The sequence below is a fragment of the Pseudophryne corroboree genome, unplaced genomic scaffold (genome assembly GCF_028390025.1).
Source record: "Pseudophryne corroboree isolate aPseCor3 unplaced genomic scaffold, aPseCor3.hap2 scaffold_381, whole genome shotgun sequence".
In the NCBI taxonomy this organism is placed as follows: domain Eukaryota; kingdom Metazoa; phylum Chordata; class Amphibia; order Anura; family Myobatrachidae; genus Pseudophryne; species Pseudophryne corroboree.
In genome coordinates this window covers 459,304-480,374 of record NW_026970029.1, presented here as the reverse complement: position 1 = coordinate 480,374, position 21,071 = coordinate 459,304, and the positions used below count along the sequence as shown (strand labels likewise).

Here is a 21,071-nt window from a genome sequence, read left to right as displayed (position 1 = left end):
ATAATAGGGTAAAGAAAATTAAGTGGATTTTTGAAAGAAAACAATACTGTCAATATACTATTAAACAAATTAAAATGGTAAAAGTTATTGTACTTTAAGTAAAAATAAAAGAGCCAAAATATCAATCCCAATATTGGATTACTTTAATTAAAAAAAAATGCATATAGCAGAGGATAGTTTCAATCTGCCTACCTCTGGGTTATCGGCCCAGCATGCTTCCATTGCAGTACTCTGCTGCACATGTAAGTGCAAGAGATCCTGAAGCACTCACTCATCGTGGGAAAGTACCAATGTGTTTCTTCGTTGGTTGATGGAAGAAACATCTTACAAAAACTCTCCAGATTATTGACTTTTTAAAGTTTTTCTAGGAAACGTTCTAGATGAATGCTTATTAGCCTTTGTCAGTATGTACTTTTTGCAAAGTGTCTCTGTGGCGCAATCGGTTAGTGTGTTCGGCTATTAACCAAAAGGTTGGTGGTTCAATCCCATCCAGGGATGTAATTGACCTTGTGATCAGATTTTGGTGATATTTAAGTAGACAAGTCAAAATTTCAAACCCCCTGTTATGGTGTGGGTACCTGGCCTTCCCTGATGTAATCAGAGTTAGATTTGATTCAGTGATTTTATAAAAACAGCTAGGAAGCACAATTTAGCAGTAGGTTGCAGAGAAAAAAAATATGCTGGCAGAAAAATCCAATTGAGTGAATAAACAGCTCTTCATTTTCTGGCTTTATTTTTATGCTAACAAATTTGTTCTCTGAAAAGTGTCCACAAAGCCAAGTCTCTGATTAACACCTTTGTAAGGATGGTTTTTCACCTATTACTAAATTAAACTTGCTTCATTGGAAAGGCAGCAAGATGCATCCTCATTTCAATGTCTACTGAAATAATACAGGTTGACACCAGGAAACATTAACGCCACTGCATCCTTGCTGCTTTCTCATGTGGAAGTCTGTTTAATGTGAAAACAAGGTGATATCTAATTAGCACACAGGTAAGGAATTAAGAAAATCTTTTTTTAAGGGTGAAGATGTTTCTCACAAAATCGTTGCCCCAATGCATCATTGAAATTCAACCTGGAAAGATGATTTTAATATATCACTTGTACATTTTGTATTGCTCTTCTGGTGACAATGTAGTTTGTTTTTGTCAATTACCATTTTAATAATAGGGTAAAGAAAATTAAGTGGATTTTTGAAAGAAAACAATACTGTCAATATACTATTAAAACAAATTAAAATGGTAAAAGTTATTGTACTTTAAGTAAAAATAAAAGAGCAAAAATATCCATCCCAGTTTTGGATTACTTTAATTAACAAAAAAAATGCATATAACAAAGGATAGTTTCAATCTGCCTACCTCTGGGTTATGGGCCCAGCATGCTTCCATTGGAGTACTCTGCTGCACATGTAAGTGCAAGAGATCCTGAAGCACTCACTCATCATGGGAAAGTACCAATGTGTTTCTTTGTTGGTTGATGGAAGAAACATCTTACAAAAACTCTCCAGATTATTGACGTTTTAAAGTTTTTCTAGGAAACGTTCTAGATGAATGCTTATTAGCCTTTGTCAGTATGTACTTTTTGCAAAGTGTCTCTAAGGCGCAATTGGTTAGTGTGTACGGCTATTAACCAAAAGGTTGGTGGTTAAATTCTACCCAGGGACGTAATTGACCTTGTGATCAGATTTTGGTGATATTTAAGTAGACAAGTCAAAATTTCAAACCCCCTCTTATTGTGTAGGGTACCTAGCCTTCTCTGATGTAATCAGAGTTAGATTTGATTCAGTGATTTTATAAAAACAGCTAGGAAGCACAATTTAGCAGTGGGTTGCAGAGAAAAAGAAATATGCTGGCAAAAAAATCCAATTGAGTGATTAAACAGCTCTTCATTTCTGGCTTTATTTTTATGCTAACAAATTTGTTCTCTGAAAAGTGTCCACAAAGCCAAGTCTCTGATTAACACCTTTGTAGGGATGGTTTTTCACCTATTACTAAATTAAACTTGCTTCATTGGAAAGGCAGCAAGATGCATCCTCATTTCAATGTCTACTGAAATAATACAGGTTGACACCAGGAAACATTAACGCCACTGCATCCTTGCTGCTTTCTCATGTGGAAGTCTGTTTAATGTGAAAACAAGGTGATATCTAATTAGCACACAGGTAAGGAATTAAGAAAATCTTTATTTAAGGGTGAAGATGTTTCTCACAAAATCGTTGCCCCCAATGCATCATTGAAATTCAAGCTGGAAAGATGATTTTAATATATCACTTGTACATTTTGTATTGCTCTTCTGGTGACAATGTAGTTTGTTTTTGTCAATTACCATTTTAATAATAGGGTAAAGAAAATTAAGTGGATTTTTGAAAGAAAACAATACTGTCAATATACTATCAAAACAAATTAAAATGGTAAAAGTTATTGTACTTTAAGTAAAAATAAAAGATCCAAAATATCAATCCCAGTTTTGGATTACTTTAATTAACAAAAAAAATGCATATAGCAAAGGATAGTTTCAATCTGCCTACCTCTGGGTTATGGGCCCAGCATGCTTCCATTGCAGTACTCTGCTGCACATGTAAGTGCAAGAGATCCTGAAGCACTCACTCATCATGGGAAAGTACCAATGTGTTTCTTCATTGGTTGATGGAAGAAACATCTTACAAAAACTCTCCAGATTATTGACTTTTTAAAGTTTTTCTAGGAAACGTTCTAGATGAATGCTTATTAGCCTTTGTCAGTATGTACTTTTGCAAAGTGTCTCTGTGGCGCAATTGGTTAGTGTGTAAGGCTATTAACCAAAAGGTTGGTGGTTCAATCCCACCCAGCGACGTAATTGACCTTGTGATCAGATTTTGGTGATATTTAAGTAGACAAGTCAAAATTTCAAACCCCATCTATTGTGTAGGGTACCTGGCCTTCTCTGATGTTATCAGAGTTAGATTTGATTCAGTGGTTTTATAAAAAACAGCTAGGAAGCACAATTTAGCAGTGGGTTGCAGAGAAAAAAAATATGCTGGCAAAAAAATCCAATTGAGTGATTAAACAGCTCTTCATTTTCTGGTTTATTTTTATGCTAACAAATTTGTTCTCTGAAAAGTGTCCACAAAGCCAAGTCTCTGATTAACACCTTTGTAGGGATGGTTTTTCACCTATTACTAAATTAAACTTGCTTCATTGGAAAGGCAGCAAGATGCATCCTCATTTCAATGTCTACTGAAATAATACAGGTTGACACCAGGAAACATTAACGCCACTGCATCCTTGCTGCTTTCTCATGTGGAAGTCTGTTTAATGTGAAAACAAGGTGATATCTAATTAGCACACAGGTAAGGAATTAAGAAAATCTTTATTTAAGGGTGAAGATGTTTCTCACAAAATCGTTGCCCCAATGCATCATTGAAATTCAAGCTGGAAAGATGATTTTAATATATCACTTGTACATTTTGTATTGCTCTTCTGGTGACAATGTAGTTTGTTTTTGTCAATTACCATTTTAATAATAGGGTAAAGAAAATGAAGTGGATTTTTGAAAGAAAACAATACTGTCAATATACTATTAAAACAAATTAAAATGGTAAAAGTTATTGTACTTTAAGTAAAAATAAAAGAGCAAAAATATCAATCCCAGTTTTGGATTACTTTAATTAACAAAAAAAAATGCATATAGCAAAGGATAATTTCAATCTGCCTACCTCTGGGTTATGGGCCCAGCATGCTTCCATTGCAGTACTCTGCTGCACATGTAAGTGCAAGAGATCCTGAAGCACTCACTCATCATGGGAAAGTACCAATGTGTTTCTTCGTTGGTTGATGGAAGAAACATCTTACAAAAACTCTCCAGATTATTGACTTTTTAAAGTTTTTCTAGGAAACGTTCTAGATGAATGCTTATTAGCCTTTGTCAGTATGTACTTTTGCAAAGTGTCTCTGTGGCGCAATTGGTTAGTGTGTAAGGCTATTAACAAAAGGTTGGTGGTTCAATCCCACCCAGGAATGTAATTGACCTTGTGATCAGATTTTGGTGATATTTAAGTAGACAAGTCAAAATTTCAAACCCCCTCTTATTGTGTAGGGTACCTGGCCTTCTCTGATGTAATCAGAGTTAGATTTGATTCAGTGATTTTATTAAAAACAGCTAGGAAGCACAATTTAGCAGTGGGTTGCAGATAAAAAAAATATGCTGGCAAAAAAATACAATTGAGTGATTAAACAGCTCTTCATTTTCTGGCTTTATTTTTATGCTAACAAATTTGTTCTCTGAAAAGTGTCCACAAAGCCAAGTCTCTGATTAACACCTTTGTAGGGATGGTTTTTCACCTATTACTAAATTAAACTTGCTTCATTGGAAAGGCAGCAAGATGCATCCTCATTTCAATGTCTACTGAAATAATACAGGTTGACACCAGGAAACATTAACGCCACTGCATCCTTGCTGCTTTCTCATGTGGAAGTCTGTTTAATGTGAAAACAAGGTGATATCTAATTAGCACACAGGTAAGGAATTAAGAAAATCTTTATTTAAGGGTGAAGATGTTTCTCACAAAATCGTTGCCCCAATGCATCATTGAAATTCAAGCTGGAAAGATGATTTTAATATATCACTTGTACATTTTGTATTGCTCTTCTGGTGACAATGTAGTTTGTTTTTGTCAATTACCATTTTTTTTAATAATAGGGTAAAGAAAATTAAGTGGATTTTTGAAAGAAAACAATACTGTCAATATACTATCAAAACAAATTAAAATGGTAAAAGTTATTGTACTTTAAGTAAAAATAAAAGAGCCAAAATATCAATCCCAGTTTTGGATTACTTTAATTAACAAAAAAAATGCATATAGCAAAGGATAGTTTCAATCTGCCTACCTCTGGGTTATGGGCCCAGCATGCTTCCATTGCAGTACTCTGCTGCACATGTAAGTGCAAGAGATCCTGAAGCACTCACTCATCATGGGAAAGTACCAATGTGTTTCTTCATTGGTTGATGTAAGAAACATCTTACAAAAACTCTCCAGATTATTGACTTTTTAAAGTTTTTCTAGGAAACGTTCTAGATGAATGCTTATTAGCCTTTGTCAGTATGTACTTTTGCAAAGTGTCTCTGTGGCGCAATTGGTTAGTGTATAAGGCTATTAACCAAAAGGTTGGTGGTTCAATCCCACCCAGGGACGTAATTGACCTTGTGATCAGATTTTGGTGATATTTAAGTAGACAAGTCAAAATTTCAAACCCCATCTTATTGTGTAGGGTACCTGGCCTTCTCTGATGTAATCAGAGTTAGATTTGATTCATTGATTTTATAAAAACAGCTAGGAAGCACAATTTAGCAGTGGTTTGCAGAGAAAAAAAAATATGCTGGCAGAAAAATCCAATTGAGTGATTAAACAGGTCTTCATTTTCTGGCTTTATTTTTATGCTAACAAATTTGTTCTCTGAAAAGTGTCCACAAAGCCAAGTCTCTGATTAACACCTTTGTAAGGATGGTTTTTCACCTATTACTAAATTAAACTTGCTTCATTGGAAAGGCAGCAAGATGCATCCTCATTTCAATGTCTACTGAAATAATACAAGTTGACACCAGGAAACATTAACGCCACTGCATCCTTGCTGCTTTCTCATGTGGAAGTCTGTTTAATGTGAAAACAAGGTGATATCTAATTATCACACAGGTAAGGAATTAAGAAAATCTTTATTTAAGGGTGAAGATGTTTCTCACAAAATCGTTGCCCTAATGCATCATTGAAATTCAAGCTGGAAAGATGATTTTAATATATCACTTGTACATTTTGTATTGCTCTTCTGGTGACAATGTAGTTTGTTTTTGTCAATTACCATTTTAATAATAGGGTAAAGAAAATTAAGTGGATTTTTGAAAGAAAACAATACTGTCAATATACTGTCAAAACAAATTAAAATGGTAAAAGTTATTGTACTTTAAGTAAAAATAAAAGAGCCAAAATATCAATCCCAGTTTTGGATTACTTTAATTAACAAAAAAAATGCATATAGCAAAGGATAGTTTCAATCTGCCTACCTCTGGGTTATGGGCCCAGCATGCTTCCATTGCAGTACTCTGCTGCACATGTAAGTGCAAAAGATCCTGAAGCACTCACTCATCATGGGAAAGTACCAATGTGTTTCTTCATTGGTTGATGGAAGAAACATCTTACAAAAACTCTCCAGATTATTGACTTTTTAAAGTTTTTCTAGGAAACGTTCTAGATGAATGCTTATTAGATTTTGTCAGTATGTACTTTGGCAAAGTGTCTCTGTGGCGCAATTGGTTAGTGTGTAAGGCTATTAACCAAAAGGTTGGTGGTTCAATCCCACCCAGGGACGTAATTGACCTTGTGTTCAGATTTTGGTGATCTTTAAGTAGACAAGTCAAAATTTCAAACCCCCTCTTATTGTGTAGGGTACCTGGCCTTCTCTGATGTTGTTAGATTTGATTCAGTGATTTTATAAAAAAAACAGCTAGGAAGCACAATTTAGCAGTGGGTTGCAGAGAAAAAAAAAATATGCTGGCAAAAAAATCCAATTGAGTGATTAAACAGCTCTTCATTTTCTGGTTTATTTTTATGCTAACAAATTTGTTCTCTGAAAAGTGTCCACAAAGCCAAGTCTCTGATTAACACCTTTGTAGGGATGGTTTTTCACCTATTACTAAATTAAACTTGCTTCATTGGAAAGGCAGCAAGATGCATCCTCATTTCAATGTCTACTGAAATAATACAGGTTGACACCAGGAAACATTAACGCCACTGCATCCTTGCTGCTTTCTCATGTGGAAGTCTGTTTAATGTGAAAACAAGGTGATATCTAATTAGCACACAGGTAAGGAATTAAGAAAATCTTTATTTAAGGGTGAAGATGTTTCTCACAAAATCGTTGCCCCAATGCATCATTGAAATTCAAGCTGGAAAGATGATTTTAATATATCACTTGTACATTTTGTATTGCTCTTCTGGTGACAATGTAGTTTGTTTTTGTCAATTACCATTTTAATAATAGGGTAAAGAAAATTAAGTGGATTTTTGAAAGAAAACAATACTGTCAATATACTATCAAAACAAATTAAAATGGTAAAAGTTATTGTACTTTAAGTAAAAATAAAAGAGCCAAAATATCAATCCCAGTTTTGGATTACTTTAATTAACAAAAAAAATGCATATAGCAAAGGATAGTTTCAATCTGCCTACCTCTGGGTTATGGGCCCAGCATGCTTCCATTGCAGTACTCTGCTGCACATGTAAGTGCAAAAGATCCTGAAGCACTCACTCATCATGGGAAAGTACCAATGTGTTTCTTCATTGGTTGATGGAAGAAACATCTTACAAAAACTCTCCAGATTATTGACTTTTTAAAGTTTTTCTAGGAAACGTTCTAGATGAATGCTTATTAGATTTTGTCAGTATGTACTTTTGCAAAGTGTCTCTGTGGTGCAATTGGTTAGTGTGTAAGGCTATTAACCAAAAGGTTGGTGGTTCAATCCCACCCAGGGACGTAATTGACCTTGTGTTCAGATTTTGGTAATCTTTAAGTAGACAAGTCAAAATTTCAAACCCCCTCTTATTGTGTAGGGTACCTGGCCTTCTCTGATGTTATCAGAGTTAGATTTGATTCAGTGATTTTATAAAAAACAGCTAGGAAGCACAATTTAGCAGTGGGTTGCAGAGAAAAAAAATATGCTGGCAAAAAAATCCAATTGAGTGATTAAACAGCTCTTCATTTTCTGGTTTATTTTTATGCTAACAAATTTGTTCTCTGAAAAGTGTCCACAAAGCCAAGTCTCTGATTAACACCTTTGTAGGGATGGTTTTTCACCTATTACTAAATTAAACTTGCTTCATTGGAAAGGCAGCAAGATGCATCCTCATTTCAATGTCTACTGAAATAATACAGGTTGACACCAGGAAACATTAACGCCACTGCATCCTTGCTGCTTTCTCATGTGGAAGTCTGTTTAATGTGAAAACAAGGTGATATCTAATTAGCACACAGGTAAGGAATTAAGTAAATCTTTATTTAAGGGTGAAGATGTTTCTCACAAAATCGTTGCCCCAATGCATCATTGAAATTCAAGCTGGAAAGATGATTTTAATATATCACTTGTACATTTTGTATTGCTCTTCTGGTGACAATGTAGTTTGTTTTTGTCAATTACCATTTTAATAATAGGGTAAAGAAAATTAAGTGGATTTTTGAAAGAAAACAATACTGTCAATATACTATTAAAACAAATTAAAATGGTAAAAGTTATTGTACTTTAAGTAAAAATAAAAGAGCCAAAATATCAATCCCAGTTTTTTGATTACTTTAATTAACAAAAAAAAAGCATATAGCAGAGGATATTTTCAATCTGCCTACCTCTGGGTTATGGGCCCAGCATGCTTCCATTGCTGTACTCTGCTGCACATGTAAGTGCAAGAGATCCTGAAGCACTCACTCATCATGGGAAAGTACCAATGTGTTTCTTCGTTGGTTGATGGAAGAAACATCTTACAAAAACTCTCCAGATTATTGACTTTTTAAAGTTTTTCTAGGAAACGTTTTAGATGAATGCTTATTAGCCCTTGTCAGTATATACTTTTGCAATGTGTCTCTGTGGCGCAATCAGTTAGTGTGTACGGCTATTAACCAAAAGGTTGGTGGTTCAATCCCACCCAGGTACGTAATTGACCTTGTTATCAGATTTTGGTGATCTTTAAGTAGACAAGTCAAAATTTCAAACCCCCTGTTATGGTGTAGGGTACCTGGCCTTCTCTGATGTAATCAGAGTTAGATTTGATTCAGTGATTTTATAAAAACAGCTAGGAAGCACAATTTAGCAGTGGGTTGCAGAGAAAAAGAAATATGCTGGCAGAAAAATCCAATTGAGTGATTAAACAGCTCTTCATTTTCTGGCTTTATTTTTATGCTAACAAATTTGTTCTCTGAAAAGTGTCCACAAAGCCAAGTCTCTGATTAACACCTTTGTAGGGATGGTTTTTCACCTATTACTAAATTAAACTTGCTTCATTGGAAAGGCAGCAAGATGCATCCTCATTTCAATGTCTACTGAAATAATACAGGTTGACACCAGGAAACATTAACGCCACTGCATCCTTGCTGCTTTCTCATGTGGAAGTCTGTTTAATGTGAAAACAAGGTGATATCTAATTAGCACACAGGTAAGGAATTAAGAAAATCTTTATTTAAGGGTGAAGATGTTTCTCACAAAATCGTTGCCCCAATGCATCATTGAAATTCAAGCTGGAAAGATGATTTTAATATATCACTTGTACATTTTGTATTGCTCTTCTGGTGACAATGTAGTTTGTTTTTGTCAATTACCATTTTAATAATAGGGTAAAGAAAATTAAGTGGATTTTTGAAAGAAAACAATACTGTCAATATACTATTAAAACAAATTAAAATGGTAAAAGTTATTGTACTTTAAGTAAAAATAAAAGAGCCAAAATATCAATCCCAGTTTTGGATAACTTTAATTAACAAAAAAAAATGCATATAGCAGAGGATAGTTTCAATCTGCCTACCTCTGGGTTATGGGCCCAGCATGCTTCCATTGCTGTACTCTGCTGCACATGTAAGTGCAAGAGATCCTGAAGCACTCACTCATCATGGGAAAGTACCAATGTGTTTCTTCGTTGGTTGATAGAAGAAACATCTTACAAAAACTCTCCAGATTATTGACTTTTTTAAGTTTTTCTAGGAAACGTTTTAGATGAATGCTTATTAGCATTTGTCAGTTTGTACTTTTGCAAAGTGTCTCTGTGGCACAATCAGTTAGTGTGTACGGCTGTTAACCAAAAGGTTGGTGGTTCAATCCCACCCAGGGACGTAATTGACCTTGTGATCAGATTTTGGTGATATTTAAGTAGACAAGTCAAAATTTCAAACCCCATCTTATTGTGTAGGGTACCTGGCCTTCTCTGATGTAATCAGAGTTAGATTTGATTAATTGATTTTATAAAAACAGCTAGGAAGCACAATTTAGCAGTGGTTTGCAGAGAAAAAAAATATGCTTGCAGAAAAATCCAATTGAGTGATTAAACAGCTCTTCATTTTCTGGCTTTATTTTTATGCTAACAAATTTGTTCTCTGAAAAGTGTCCACAAAGCCAAGTCTCTGATTAACACCTTTGTAAGGATGGTTTTTCACCTATTACTAAATTAAACTTGCTTCATTGGAAAGGCAGCAAGATGCATCCTCATTTCAATGTCTACTGAAATAATACAAGTTGACACCAGGAAACATTAACGCCACTGCATCCTTGCTGTTTTCTCATGTGGAAGTCTGTTTAATGCGAAAACAAGGTGATATCTAATTATCACACAGGTAAGGAATTAAGAAAATCTTTATTTAAGGGTGAAGATGTTTCTCACAAAATCGTTGCCCTAATGCATCATTGAAATTCAAGCTGGAAAGATGATTTTAATATATCACTTGTACATTTTGTATTGCTCTTCTGGTGACAATGTAGTTTGTTTTTGTCAATTACCATTTTAATAATAGGGTAAAGAAAATTAAGTGGATTTTTGAAAGAAAACAAATTATGCAGTCAAGTTTCCCACATTTGGGGAAATCGCAGGAGCAGCACACCCAGAGTGCAATGGGTGAGCCTTGCCCTGGGAGAAGCACCTTCATGATCATAGTATCTCACCTGGCAGGTAAGTAGGAGTTGGGCTTGAGCTGGGGAGGGTCGATGCTCGGGCACCCCCCTGTCAAGTGAAGGAGATCCAACTGAGGCAGCACAAGGGAACTCTCGAAAGAAGAACAAGGCTAGAGGAAGATCTGAGACAAATAAATCTGACTTTTACCAGAGCTGACCAGAGGAAAGCACAAACACAGTCCCCCACTACCACAAATAATGCAGTCGAGTTTCCCACATTTGGGGAAATCATAGGAGTCAGCATACCCAGAATGCAATGAATGAACCTCACCCTGGGAGAACAATCTTCATGACCATGGTATCTCCTATGCAAAATAAGTATGATTTGGGATAGAGCTGGGGAGGGCCGCTGCTCAGGCACATCTCTGTCAAGTAAAGGAGATTCAACTGAGGCAGCACAAGGGAACTCTCATCTGGGGACAACAACTGCTGGGAGAACACATATTTTCAGATGAACATGGGAGGGCAGAAGGCTGCCTAATACTGAAGCACCCCCAAACAACAAACCAAATGCAACAACTAGTACAAGCATTCCTGGGGGAAGGCCTACAGCAGATGGATTTGCATATGGTGATGTCATCCAAGCAGTGGGTCAAAGTTGGCTTCAACCCTCGTCTGCATATGAAAAGAAAAAAGGGATGTGCAGGGCATGGCGTCCTTTTGTGGCGCTTGGATGACCCCTAATTCACATTAAACATCTCCACCCTCCTTCGGTGTGGGTCTCATGTTGGCTATGCCCCAGCCCCTGAAGCATTCAAGATGATTTCTTGCAGCAGCTGGGCACTGTAACAGCTCCAGAGCTGTTCTGTAAGGCATGTAAAAGGGTGTGGGCCCTGCAGCACTACCTGTAGTATGCATTGTGCGTTGGAAGGCACAAGTAAGCAGACGGGAGATGTCAGGATAGTGCGCAAGGGCATAGAAGGGAGCGGCTCAAGAAAAGAGAAGTGGAAACAGACAGCAAACTAGGCTGGAGAGAGACCTGAGACAAAGAGATCTGAATTATACGAGAGCCGACCAGGGGAAACACAAATTATGCAGTCAAGTTTCCCACATTTGGGGAAATCACAGGGGCAGCACACCCAGAGTGCAATGGGTGAGCCTTGCCCTGGGAGAAGCACCTACATGATCATAGTATCTCACCTGGCAGGTAAGTAGGAGTTGGGCTAGAGCTGCGAAGGGTCGCTGCTCGGGTACCCCCCTGTCAAGTGAAGGAGATCCAACTGAGGCAGCACAAGGGAACTCTCGAAAGAGGAACAAGGCTAGAGGAAGATCTGAGACAAAGAAATCTGATTTTTACCAGAGTTGACCAGAAGAAAGCACAAACACAGTCCCCCACTACCACAAATAATGCAGTTGAGTTTCCCACATTTGGTGAAATCACAGGGGTCAGCATACCCAGAATGCAATGAATGAACCTCACCCTGGGAGAACAATCTTCATGACCATGGTATCTCCTATGCAAAATAAGTATGATTTGGGATAGGGCTGGGGAGGGCCGCTGCTCAGGCACATCTCTGTCAAGTAAAGGAGATTCAACTGAGGCAGCACAAGGGAACTCTCATCTGGGGACAACAACTGCAGGGAGAACACATATTTTCAGATGAACATGGGAGGGCAGAAGGCTGCCTAATACTGAAGCACCCCCAAACAACAAACCAAATGCAACAACTAGTGCAAGCATTCCTGGGGGAAGGCCTGCAGCAGATGGATTTGCATTTGGTGATGTCATCCAAGCAGTTGGTCAAAGTTGGCTTCAACCCTCGTCTGCATATGAAAAGAAAAAAGGGATGTGCAGGGCATGGCGTCCTTTTGTGGCGCTTGGATGACCCCTAATTCGCATTAAACATCTCCACCATCCTTCGGTGTGGGGCTCATGTTGGCTATGCCCCAGCCCCTGAAGCATTCAAGATGATTTCTTGCAGCAGCTGGGCACTGTAACAGCTCCAGAGCTGCTCTGTAAAGCATGTAAAAGGGTGTGGGCCCTGCAGCACTACCTGTAGTATGCATTGTGCGTTGGAAGGCACAAAGTAAGCAGACGGGAGAGGTCAGGATAGTGCGCAAGGGCATAGAAGGGAGCGGCTCAAGAAAAGAGAAGTGGAAACAGACAGCAAACTAGGCTGGAGAAAGACCTGAGACAAAGAGATCTGAATTATATGAGAGCCGACCAGAGGAAACACAAATTATGCAGTCAAGTGTCCCACATTTGGGGAAATCGCAGGAGCAGCACACCCAAAGTGCAATGGGTGAGCCTTGCCCTGGGAGAAGCACCTTCCTGATCATAGTATCTCACCTGGCAGGTAAATAGGAGTTGGGCTAGAGCTGGGGAGGGTCGCTGCTCGTGCACCCCCCTGTCAAGTGAAGGAGATCCAACTGAGGCAGCACAAGGGAACTCTCGAAAGAAGAACAAGGCTAGAGGAAGATCTGAGACAAAGAAATCTGACTTTTACCAGAGTTGACCAGAAGAAAGCACAAACACAGTCCCCCACTACCACAAATAATGCAGTCGAGTTTCCCACATTTGGGGAAATCACAGGGGTCAGCATACCCAGAATGCAATGAATGAACCTCACCCTGGGAGAACAATCTTCATGACCATGGTATCTCCTATGCAAAATAAGTATGATTTGGGATAGGGCTGGGGAGGGCCGCTGCTCAGGCACATCTCTGTCAAGTAAAGGAGATTCAACTGAGGCAGCACAAGGGAACTCTCATCTGGGGACAACAACTGCAGGGAGAACACATATTTTCAGATGAACATGGGAGGGCAGAAGGCTGCCTAATACTGAAGCACCCCCAAACAACAAACCAAATGCAACAACTAGTGCAAGCATTCCTGGGGGAAGGCCTGCAGCAGATTGATTTGCATATGGTAATGCCATCCAAGCAGTGGGTCAAAGTTGGCTTCAACCCTCGTCTGCATATCAAAAAAGAGAAAAGGGGCGTGCAGGGCATGGCGGCCTTTTGCGGCGCTTGGATGACCCCTAGTTCGCATTAAACACCTCCACCCTCCTTCGGTGTGGGGCTCATGTTGGCTATGCCCCAGCCCCTGAAGCATTCAAGCTGATTTCTTACAGCAGCTGGGCACTGTAACAGCTCCAGAGCTGCTCTGTAAGGCAAGTAAAAGGGTGTGGGCCCTGCAGCACTACCTGTAGTTTGCATTGTGCATTGGAAGGCACAAAGTAAGCAGACGGGAGAAGTCAGGATAGTGCGCAAGGGCATAGAAGGGAGCGGCTCAAGAAAAGAGAAGTGGAAACAGACAGCAAACTAGGCTGGAGAGAGACCTGAGACAAAGAGATCTGAATTATACGAGAGCCGACCAGGGGAAACACAAATTATGCAGTCAAGTGTCCCACATTTGGGGAAATTGCAGGAGCAGCACACCCAGAGTGCAATGGGTGAGCCTTGCCCTGGGAGAAGCACCTTCATGATCATAGTATCTCACCTGGCAGGTAAGTAGGAGTTGGGCTAGAGCTGGGGAGGGTCGCTGCTCGGGCACCCCCCTGTCAAGTGAAGGAGATCCAACTGAGGCAGCACAAGGGAACTCTTGAAAGAGGAACAAGGCTAGAGGAAGATCTGAGACAAATAAATCTGACTTTTACCAGAGCTGACCAGAGGAAAGCACAAACATAGTCCCCCTCTACCACAAATAATGCAGTCGAGTTTCCCACATTTGGGGAAATCACAGGGGTCAGCATACCCAGAATGCAATGAATGAACCTCACCCTGGGAGAACAATCTTCATGACCATGGTATCTCCTATGCAAAATAAGTATGATTTGGGATAGGGCTGGGGAGGGCCGCTGCTCAGGCACATCTCTGTCAAGTAAAGGAGATTCAACTGAGGCAGCACAAGGGAACTCTCATCTGGGGACAACAACTGCAGGGAGAACACATATTTTCAGATGAACATGGGAGGGCAGAAGGCTGCCTAATACTGAAGCACCCCCAAACAACAAACCAAATGCAACAACTAGTACAAGCATTCCTGGGGGAAGGCCTGCAGCAGATGGATTTGCATATGGTGATGTCATCCAAGCAGTGGGTCAAAGTTGGCTTCAACCCTCATCTGCATATGAAAAGAGAAAAGGGGCGTGCAGGGCATGGCGGCCTTTTGCGGCGCTTGGATGACCCCTAGTTCGCATTAAACACCTGCACCCTCATTCGGTGTGGGGCTCATGTTGGCTATGCCCCAGCCCCTGAAGCATTCAAGCTGATTTCTTGCAGCAGCTGGGCACTGTAACAGCTCCAGAGCTGCTCTGTAAGGCAAATAAAAGGGTGTGGGCCCTGCAGCACTACCTGTAGTTCGCATTGTGCGTTGGAAGGCACAAAGTAAGCAGACGGGAGAAGTCAGGATAGTGCGCAAGGGCATAGAAGGGAGCGGCTCAAGAAAAGAGAAGTGGAAACAGACAGCAAACTAGGCTGGAGAGAGACCTGAGACAAAGAGATCTGAATTATATGAGAGCCGACCAGGGGAAACACAAATTATGCAGTCAAGTATTGGAAAATTCAGGGCTATGTCGTGTAGATGATGGCCTAACAGGAGGCTTTAAAATTTTCTTTCTAGTGTCCTTCGTTTGGGAGAAAAATGCAAAGGTACAAGACAGCTTTTCCTTGCCAATATCTCTCTTTTGCAAAGAGCTGCGCATTGGAAAATTCAGGGCTATGTCGTGTAGATGATGGCCTAACAGGAGGCTTTAAAATTTTCTTTCTAGTGTCCTTCGTTTGGGAGAAAAATGCAAAGGTACAAGACAGCTTTTCCTTGCCAATATCTCTCTTTTGCAAAGAGCTACGCATTGGAAAATTCAGGGCTATGTCGTGTAGATGATGGCCTAACAGGAGGCTTTAAAATTTTCTTTCTAGTGACCTTCGTTTGGGAGAAAAATGCAAAGGTACAAGACAGCTTTTCCTTGCCAATATCTCTCTTTTGCAAAGAGCTGCGCATTGGAAAATTCAGGGCTATGTCGTGTAGATGATGGCCTAACAGGAGGCTTTAAAATGTTCTTTCTAGTGTCCTTCGTTTGGGAGAAAAATGCAATGGTACAAGACAGCTTTTCCTTGCCAATATCTCTCTTTTGCAAAGAGCTGCGCATTGGAAAATTCAGGGCTATGTCGTGTAGATGATGGCCTAACAGGAGGCTTTAAAATTTTCTTTCTAGTGTCCTTCGTTTGGGAGAAAAATGCAAAGGTACAAGACAGCTTTTCCTTGCCAATATCTCTCTTTTGCAAAGAGCTACGCATTGGAAAATTCAGGGCTATGTCGTGTAGATGATGGCCTAACAGGAGGCTTTAAAATTTTCTTTCTAGTGACCTTCGTTTGGGAGAAAAATGCAAAGGTACAAGACAGCTTTTCCTTGCCAATATCTCTCTTTTGCAAAGAGCTGCGCATTGGAAAATTCAGGGCTATGTCGTGTAGATGATGGCCTAACAGGAGGCTTTAAAATTTTCTTTCTAGTGTCCTTCGTTTGGGAGAAAAATGCAAAGGTACAAGACAGCTTTTCCTTGCCAATATCTCTCTTTTGCAAAGAGCTACGCATTGGAAAATTTAGGGCTATGTCGTGTAGATGATGGCCTAACAGGAGGCTTTAAAATTTTCTTTCTAGTGTCCTTCGTTTGGGAGAAAAATGCAATGGTACAAGACAGCTTTTCCTTGCCAATATCTCTCTTTTGCAAAGAGCTGCGCATTGGAAAATTCAGGGCTATGTCGTGTAGATGATGGCCTAACAGGAGGCTTTAAAATTTTCTTTCTAGTGTCCTTCGTTTGGGAGAAAAATGCAAAGGTACAAGACAGCTTTTCCTTGCCAATATCTCTCTTTTGCAAAGAGCTGCGCATTGGAAAATTCAGGGCTATGTCGTGTAGATGATGGCCTAACAGGAGGCTTTAAAATTTTCTTTCTAGTGTCCTTCGTTTGGGAGAAAAATGCAATGGTACAAGACAGCTTTTCCTTGCCAATATCTCTCTTTTGCAAAGAGCTGCGCATTGGAAAATTCAGGGCTATGTCGTGTAGATGATGGCCTAACAGGAGGCTTTAAAATTCTCTTTCTAGTGTCCTTCGTTTGGGAGAAAAATGCAAAGGTACAAGACAGCTTTTCCTTGCCAATATCTCTCTTTTGCAAAGAGCTACGCATTGGAAAATTCAGGGCTATGTCGTGTAGATGATGGCCTAACAGGAGGCTTTAAAATTTTCTTTCTAGTGTCCTTCGTTTGGGAGAAAAATGCAAAGGTACAAGACAGCTTTTCCTTGCCAATACTGAAGACAATTTCCCCACAAGGCCCTTTGGAGAGACAGAGAGAGAGTATGCCAGCACATACCCCAGCGCTATATAACCCAGGAATAGCACAGTAACTTAATGTTTGAACAATCGGTGAGGGGGAACATCTTGAAACCCCAGTTTGTACCCTTGGGACACTATTTGTAAAACACACGAGTCCATGTCCGAATGAATCCAGAACTGACTGAAGAGTTTTAGACGTGCCCCCACTGGTGCGGGCTCCTGCAAGAGAGCCCCAGCGTCATGCAGTGGATTTGGCAGAAGCAGAGGATGATCTCTGCTCCTGCGATCTTGAAGAGGATGCAGACCTCTTCTCTCTTCTCCTTCCTCTACCTGCAAAGAAAGGGGAATCTTAACTTCTTGCATATCTATTGGGCCGAAATGACTGCATCAGAGAATGATGCGTCTTCATCCGTTGGGAGGGAACATAGGGCAAGAAGGTTGACTTACCTGCGGGAGCTGCCGAGATCAAATTAACTAGGCAGTCACCAAACAAGGCTTCACCTTCATAGGGAAGAGACTCCCTTTCTTCTTGGAGTCAGCATCAGCATTCTCTTGGTGAATCCACAATGCCCTCCTATTCGACACTGCCATGAAATTGGCCCGTGAACTCAAGAGTCCTATATCCCTTGCAGTCTCACGTAAGTATGCTGCAGTGTCCTTGATATGATACAACGTAAGGAGTATCCCATCTCTCCAGGGTATCTATATCGGATGACAAGGTATTCGACCAATTCTTGAATACTACTACTCACCCATGCACATGTAATGGCAGGTCTAAGTAATGTACCCGTGGTTACATAACTAGAAATAATGTAGCTTCCTGCATACGATCCGCTGGATTTGTGACAGGGCCCCGTGCAGAACAGGGGGTGACTCCCACTTTATTCTGTCCACGGCGGGAAATGAATAAACAACCAGAATCCTTTTGGGGATTTGAAACCATCTTGTCGAGCTGGCCCAGACTTTCTCAAACAGAGATGGAGGAACGTTACATCAGCTTTCATTATATATCTATATATACATACATATAGACCCCTTTGTCAGGAACAGCAGGGTCTTCAGTGATTTTAATATGTCCTTAATATCCACAATCATGTACTGAATGCTCCTTGCCAATATTGGATCTAATCAGGAAACATTATGGTCGACATAAGTATCAGTATCCGTGTCAGTATCAGTGTGTAGTAACTGGGCAAAATAACATTTTTGCGACCCAGCGGGGCCTGAGGGAAAAGAAACATAGCCATGAATATCACATCTATTCTCTACGTCTGTGTCTGGGACACAGATTTATCCAACCTTACTCTGATATTACTGAAACATTTACCCAGTCAGTTATTGGTGGTGCCAACAGGGCCACCATCATATGTCTGCATTCCTAATATAGTTTCCTCTTGGGAAAAACATTCAGCCACCGACATGTTGACACACATATACCAAGTACCCACAGACACACCGGCTTATGGGGGACAGACCGTCAGTAAATCTGTCAGAGGGACACAGAGGATTTTTCAGCTCACAATCCAGCGCCAAGAGTACACAGTCTGGGAAATAATAAACTCTATAGTGATAGACTTGTAATGCTCTAAAGATGTTCTGGTGAGGTGAGGAAGAAGCCCCGCCGCTGTAATGGCGCGTATCTGTCCCGCTCAGAAATAATTAATTACGCTATTGGGGTAAGGACAGTGCCCAGGCACTAATGTCCACTTTTTCCAGCCTTTTGTGAGGAATTTATGCTGCCCAGGGTGCCCCCCCCCCCGTGCCCTGCACCCTGCAGTGCCTGTGTTTGTGTGTGAGCATGGCGCGCAGCGTTCCGCTCGCTGCTCGGTACCTCAGAATGCCGTCACTGAAGAAGAAGTCTTCTGTTCTTCTGCTACTCACCTGTCTTCTGGCTCTGTAAGGGGGTGACGGCAGGCTTCGGGAGTGTGCATCTAGGCGTACCCAGCGATCAGCACCCTCAGGAGCTAATGGTGTCCTGTCAGCCTGAAGCAGAGCCATTGAACTCACTAGAAGTTGGTCATACTTCTCTCCCCTAAGTCCAACGAAGCAGGGAGACTGTTGCCAGCAGCCTCCCTGAAAATAAAAAAAACTAACTAGTCTTTTCAGAGAAACTCAGTAGAGCTCCTCTGTAGTGCATCCAGTATCACTGCGCACAATACTAAAACTGGAGTCTGGAGGAGGGGCATAGAGGGAGGAGACAGTTCACACCCTTTGAAAGTCTTAAAGTGCCCATGTCTCCTGCGGATCCCGTCTATACCCCATGGTTCTTAATGTGACCCCAGCATCCTCTAGGACGTATGAGAAAACAAATAACGCACACACGAGGAGGAGAGAACTAAGGAAGTTATAAGGAGAAGAGGGGAGGGAGGGGGGGTTGAAAGGTAAGGTAGTAAAGGCATATTGGATAAACTACAACCTTATACATCAGGCATGTCCAAACTGCGGCCCTCCAGCTGTTGTGAAACTACATATCCCAGCATGCCCAGACACAGTTTTGCTGTCAGGGAATGCTAAAGCTGCGTCAGGGCATGCTGGGATGAGTAGTTTCTCAACAGCTGGAGGGCCGCAGTTTGGACATGCCTGTTATACATATTCGTTAATGTACCAGTAGTTAGAAGTAGAAGAGCTCTAACAGAAACCACAAAGCTTATCTAAAGCCACACCACACTGGATATGCCCAATCTCATTTGATTTTTGAAGCAAAGCAGTATTGGACTTTGTTAATACATGGATGGGAGACTGCTTGGTAGTATCAGATTCTTTAGGTGTTTTTAAACTACCAACACCATTTTCTTGGTACATTTAATTTTTACATGTATTCTTTTATGTACCAGAAGTTAGAAGTAGAAGAGCTGTAACAGAAACCACCAGCTCATCTACAGCCACAGCACACTGGATTTGCCCAATCTCTCCTGATCATGGAAGCTGAGCAGTGTTGGTCCTGGTTTTAGTACTTGGATGGGAGACCACAAGGAAATACCAGGAGCTGTGTGTATTTTTACAATACTAACACCGTTCTCTTGATACATTCCATTTTGAAACATTGGGGCAGATCTATTAAGCCTGGTGAACTGATAAAGTGCAATGTGATAAAGTACCAGCCAGTCAGCTCCTAACTGTCATTTTTCAAACCCAGCCTGTGACATGGCAATTAGGAGCTGATTGGCTGGTACTTTATCACCATGCAAATTATCATTTCACCAGGTTTAATAAATCGGCTGCTTACTCATTTATGTACGAGTAGTTAGAAGTAGAAGAACTCTAACAGAAACCACTAAGCTCATCTACAGCCACACCACACTGTATATGCCCAATATCACCTGATTTTAGGCCTGGTTTGTTCTTGGATGTGAGACCACCTGGGAATACCAGGTGCTGTAGGTAGTTTTATACTACCAACACCGTTCTCTTGATGCATTATATTTTGAAACTTATTCATTGATGTACCAGTAGTTAGAAGTAGAAGTTAGAAACAGCAAACATCATCTACAGCCGCATCACACTGGATATGTCCAATCTCATCTGATGTTGGAAGCTAAGCAGTGTTGTGCCTGGTTAGTTTTTGGATTTCAGGTCCTGCCTTCTGGTTTGGCCACGGCACCTCGGAAATTCACCAAGGTCATGGCCGTGATAACGACCCTTCACCATCGGTGGACCAGGGAGGAATCTCTCCTCCCGATAAACATTCTGGAATTGCGGGCAGTGTTCAATTCATTGACACTGGCCCTGCCTCTAGTACAGAACAGGCCTGTTCAAGTACAATCGGACAACGACACCACGGTAGCAGTGGTGGGATTCAGCCGGTTCGCACCGGTTCCATAGAACCGATACCTAATATTAGGTACAGTTCTGAGAACCGTTTGCTAATGAGCACTGCCAGGGATATATTTGCACCGGAAGCCCTCTATCCTAGCCTGAGCTGCCGCCCGCACACCAGCCCGCCAGCACAGACCGGTGACCGCAACAGGGCCGAGCGTCATTGTTTGTGTACCACTGCAGAGTTCCTCTGCGCCCGGCCCTGTCCTGCTGACTCCTCCTCTCCCTGGAGTCCTGACATGCGCAGTAAGCATGTCCAGACGCTGAGAGAGGGTGGACCGGGCGCGGAGGAACTCTGCAGTGCTACACA

At 40.9% G+C, this 21,071-nt stretch overlaps 8 non-coding genes across 8 annotated transcripts; all 8 read right to left on the bottom strand.

Annotated features, from left to right (window-relative positions):
* Positions 1-10,519: 10,519 nt before the first annotated feature.
* Positions 10,520-10,678, bottom strand: LOC135022061 (U1 spliceosomal RNA). Its single transcript, XR_010219228.1, has one exon. It is a non-coding gene; the product is annotated as a U1 spliceosomal RNA (small nuclear RNA).
* Positions 10,679-10,830: 152 nt separating this feature from the next.
* Positions 10,831-10,994, bottom strand: LOC135022097 (U1 spliceosomal RNA). Its single transcript, XR_010219264.1, has one exon. It is a non-coding gene; the product is annotated as a U1 spliceosomal RNA (small nuclear RNA).
* Positions 10,995-11,664: 670 nt separating this feature from the next.
* LOC135022067 (U1 spliceosomal RNA) lies at positions 11,665-11,827 on the bottom strand. The gene has a single exon (XR_010219234.1). It is a non-coding gene; the product is annotated as a U1 spliceosomal RNA (small nuclear RNA).
* Positions 11,828-11,979: 152 nt separating this feature from the next.
* LOC135022038 (U1 spliceosomal RNA) lies at positions 11,980-12,143 on the bottom strand. The gene has a single exon (XR_010219205.1). It is a non-coding gene; the product is annotated as a U1 spliceosomal RNA (small nuclear RNA).
* A 671-nt stretch (positions 12,144-12,814) lies between these two features.
* Positions 12,815-12,977, bottom strand: LOC135022064 (U1 spliceosomal RNA). Its single transcript, XR_010219231.1, has one exon. It is a non-coding gene; the product is annotated as a U1 spliceosomal RNA (small nuclear RNA).
* A 152-nt stretch (positions 12,978-13,129) lies between these two features.
* Positions 13,130-13,293, bottom strand: LOC135022091 (U1 spliceosomal RNA). The gene has a single exon (XR_010219258.1). It is a non-coding gene; the product is annotated as a U1 spliceosomal RNA (small nuclear RNA).
* Positions 13,294-13,966: 673 nt separating this feature from the next.
* Positions 13,967-14,129, bottom strand: LOC135022055 (U1 spliceosomal RNA). The gene has a single exon (XR_010219222.1). It is a non-coding gene; the product is annotated as a U1 spliceosomal RNA (small nuclear RNA).
* A 152-nt stretch (positions 14,130-14,281) lies between these two features.
* Positions 14,282-14,445, bottom strand: LOC135022032 (U1 spliceosomal RNA). The gene has a single exon (XR_010219199.1). It is a non-coding gene; the product is annotated as a U1 spliceosomal RNA (small nuclear RNA).
* Between the last annotated feature and the right edge of the window lie 6,626 nt (positions 14,446-21,071).